Genomic DNA, 4,630 nt, shown 5'->3' with positions numbered 1-4,630 from the left:
ACTCCACTCAGTTACCCAGTCCCTGCTCTTTCCTACACAAGATAAGAAAACTCTTCCAAGAACTAATTAATCGCATGAGTACAAACTATAAAATACGCAAGACTGTTGGCTTCAGGAGCGGTGCCGGTTTCAGCATTATTTTCATTACAGAGCCCCAATTATGTTCTCCATAATAACTACGTCCTTTTATCAGAACAGCCCAATCTCTGTGGTCAGTTGTATCTCTTAGGTCAGGGCTTGGCCAGCTGTTCATATTTTTTTCCCTTTGACCTATGAACAAGATGGGCAGAACAATCCAAAACTCCAGCTTCTGCTGGACTGGAGGGAATTGGATTGCGTACAAGCATCTCCTCTGCCCAGCTCTGGTATCTGAGTCTGCCTTCCCCTTGCCACGGCCAATGGAGTGAAGCAAGTATTACTTTCCTTGTGAGGAGCTTCCCCTTCCACCCTCCAAATGTAAGGGTGAATAGAGAGGTAGGTGTGTCATGCTGAGATTCCCACTTGTGATAGTCAGAAGGCCCTGAAACGATGTATTACTAAGGGAGAGAGGAGGAGGGACTGAACCGGCCTTGCGTCTATTGGATCCTGAGTTGGTCTGACAGCTCTTGCAAGGCACCATTGGGTCCGATCACTGTGCCAGTCTGAAAAGGAGCACTTGTGTGCATATACTGGTAGGTGCATAGGCTCCGCACATAGTCAAAAGTCGCATGAAGTTCACAATTACACAGAAAGCCTTGCATAGGGAGAAGGAGAAATTCAGATCCCAGTTAAAGACAAATCGATCAAGCTGAACTGAAACGCAGCCATCTGTAGACACCTGCAAATTCTGCAATACAGTTCTCCAACCAGTGTTTACAAAAGTTGATGTAGAAATGTGGTGAACTTAATTTGAGATTGGGAAAATGAGAAATAGAGGGAAGTGAAAATGACAGGTCCTTCCATCTCTAGTGTTTAGTTCAACATTTTCTTCTGAGACAGTCTAAGGGGGGAGGCAATAATTTCAGAACAGCTAGAACAGCTATAGAATCTGGAGAGCACCAGTTTAGAGAATACTGAGCTAGCATCTTGTTTTTCTAATGAAAACTGAGAGTTCAGGAAAGGATCCTGGAATATCCCTGAGTAATGATGGCATTGGCTAGGGCTACAGCCAATCACGGTTTCCTCATAAGTGGAACGTATTTTTGGAAATGCGCAAGCATCTCAGGCTTTCAATTTTTAGGTGTACACTTGAAGCATGTGAAGCGTACACCTACAAAATGTAACATAAAGTGGCTCTCCAGTGCATGCTCAACAGGGAGAAACAGTCAATTCCATCTCCCTGGCTTTTTTTTCAGCCGGAACTCTCCGGAATGGTGTTCCAGCACCTCTCAACTGGGCACCAGACTCGTGGGGAGAGAACTGACCAGCCTCAGCAAAGCCCTACTGCGCCTCTGGCTCACGAGGAGATCCTCTACAGATCCCAAAGGGAACATCCTCTACAGTCTCCAGAGAAGGTCTCTTCACAAGCTGGACGTGCAGCTCAACTTTGCTGAAGCTCGTCAACCTCCCAGCTTATAGCTGGTGTGTGGGGAAACCTGTCTTAGCTGATCAAGCCCCCATGCTGCTCCGGCTCACGGGAGCTAAAGAGGGGGGGGGCTTGTTAAGCTGCTCAGCTGAGGCACAGAAACCTCTCTCCATGCCTGAGCAGAGCAGCCTCAACAAGCCTCAAAGATCCTCTTTAGGGTGGGTCTTCTGAGGAAGGTGTGTTCTGGCACCTTTTTCTCTAGGAAAAAGAAAAGGCACTGATTATACTTGTCTGGTATAAGTACTTCTTTGTCCTATTCAAATAGCTACATTTTTAGCTATTCTCCTTTTAAAAAACTGTGTGAAGAAGCCTTTAATGCCTGCTATCTATTGCCTATTGTATGGCTGATTCATTTATACCAAGAATCAGTGAATTCCATTCATATGTTTAAGGCAGGGGGCCTTCTTGGTAGTGGCACCCGCTCTGTTGAATGCCCTCCCATCAGAAGTCAAGAAAATAAACAACTACTGTATCTGACTTTTAGAGGACATCTGAAGGCAACCCTGTTTAGGGAAGTTTTTAGTGTTTGATGTTTATCGTGTTTTTAATATTTTGTTGGGAGCTGACCAGAGTGTCTGGGGAAACCCAGCCAAATGGGCAGGGTATAAATAATATATTACTACTACTACTACTACTACTACTATTATCCTGAGGGGGGGGGGAGAAGTATCACATGGAGGAGGAGAGGGGAGTCATGTTTAGAGAAAAAACACTCATCTTTCCGGTGAGGAAACTTTGACAATTGCCCATGGGTATGATTTCAAAGAAACCCTTAAAAACATGAGACTGCAAACTCACTATGCGAGGAGATTAGTGCCTTGGGCTGCATTTTCCTGACATTTCCCTAACTGTTTAATTTCTGCATTACGTTTGCGCTTTTGCGTGACAAAATAATGGCCACTTCCAGAAATACAACAAAATATAGCACGTGTTTAGCACTCGTTTCTGGGGCGAGGGAGAGTGGAGTTTGCAAATAACATGGAAATGAGAGATAATTTTGTGTTGCGCTGCAGTATCCCTAGTGAACCAGCCTACACTGGGTGGGTGGAGCCTAGATGTGTGATCTCACTCCACAGTCCACACACAGGCTGCAACCTTCTCCATGGTACTCCAGAATCTGTCACCTGAGAATTCCTCAGGTCTTTGGATCCCTTGCAACAACAGACCACCTTGTTGTGCTGTTTTACATCCAGTCTGCAGCTGTGGAAATCTGCAGCTGTGGAAATTTCAAATTGAAAGAAGATAGAGCATGAGATCCCATTCTTGCAGCAATACACACCCGCTGATACAACATTGACTACTCCAACGTTCTTTTAATATTTCAGGAAGACAGTTGCCTTTGTTAGAAGTCTGTCAGTTCAGAATTTCAGACTTTTTACAAGAGGACAGAAAGAACACGACCGGTATCCAGCTCAATTAACTTTTCTCCACTGCGACATTACTAATACCAACTTTAATAAAACTTGGAAAAAAACATCTGGTGCATAAGGTTGAGTGAGCAAGAACATTCTGAGCAGCCGAATAACATTCAGAGTAGCTCATTCAGAGGACGGGACAGCTGAATCCCTATCAGAGATAATTCCATAATGATGATCAAGTCAAGCATAATTACACACGTTGAAAGGTTTTAATAGGAAGGAATAAATGGAAGCAAAATTAGGCACTTTTTACTCAGTGCATTAGGAAGGTGCAGTCATCTTTGGACCATATCTGATTCTCCATTTTCAAAAAATTTCACATAAATTACTTATTATGGACATCTTTGGTTCAGGAAGGGTGGTGAGAAGCCTAAAAAAGAACTCAGCACATTGTTTCACAGATTTCCTATCTATAAAAAAATTCAGTGGTACCTCGGGTTAAGTACTTAATTCGTTCTGGAGGTCTGTTCTTAACCTGGAACTGTTCTTAACCTGAAGCACCACTTTAGCTAATGGGGCCTCCCGCTGCCACCAGAGCACAATTTCTGTTCTCATCCTGAAGCAAAGTTCTTAACCTGAGGTAATATTTCTGGGTTAGCGGAGTCTGTAACCTGAAGCGTATGTAACCTGAAGCGTATGTAACCCGAGGTACCACTGTATACTTTTTTCAGGGAGTGCGGCTCCCCTCAGTTCAAAAGCATGCAATGCACAATATGTGGTTTCATAAAGTCCATTCAAATATAAGATGGTACATTATGAAGAGGCAGCCCCAACAGCCATGCAGGGGGGGATGTGTGCAGTTTCATGTGTGTCCATCCCCTCCACCCGCAAGCTGTGGGGGGGGGTTGAAATTTTGTGACATAACAGAAAATGACAACCACTATTTAAACAATGACAGCTTGTTTTAAGAACAGGAGAAAATTAATAATAGGATCCTCTTGAAAATTCAGGGCTGCTTGGTGTTGTGAAAAATCTTGAATTTTGTTTTCCTTCAGTGTTTGCGAAGAAAGTTATTGAGATTCTAGAACCTGTAGATAAGGTCTCACAAACCCAAGAAACATGGCAGGTGGACTTTTTTTGTATTGATGTTGTCATGATGCAAATTTCATTTGAATTTTTGAGCTCCACACTATTTTTTAAATTGTTAATCGTAACATAAACTATTTTGCTTGAATTACACCTTCTGGTACCCCCTGGGTCACCTGTATCATAAGCATCCTTTTTTCTTATGAAGCAAAAAAAATATGTGGGTCATTTAATTCCTGGTGTTCATAATAAATTTCTGTGAACTTGACCATTACATAGCCTGTCATGTAAGTTAACTCCCTCTCTCCATGTAGGTAATATTATTATTATTACAGTGGTACCTCGCAAGACGAATGCCTCGGAAGACGAAAAACTCGCAAGACGAAAGAGTTTTTCGTTTTTTGAGTTGCTTCGCAAGACGATTTTCCCTATGGGCTTGCTTCGCAAGACGAAACATCTTGCGAGTTTGTTTCCTTTTTCTTAAAACCGTTAATACCAGGGTGCATCCGTGCTTCGCAAGACGAAAAATCCGCAAGACGAAGAAACTCACAGAATGAATTAATTTTGTCTTGCGAGGTACCACTGTATTCAGGATTGGAAAAATGAGATTATAAACTATCCT

Source organism: Podarcis gaigeae, assembly GCF_964106915.1.
Source record: "Podarcis gaigeae genome assembly, chromosome: 5".
NCBI lineage: Eukaryota > Metazoa > Chordata > Lepidosauria > Squamata > Lacertidae > Podarcis > Podarcis gaigeae.
The sequence above is the reverse complement of the archived record's forward strand: the minus strand, read 5'-3'. Positions refer to the sequence as shown.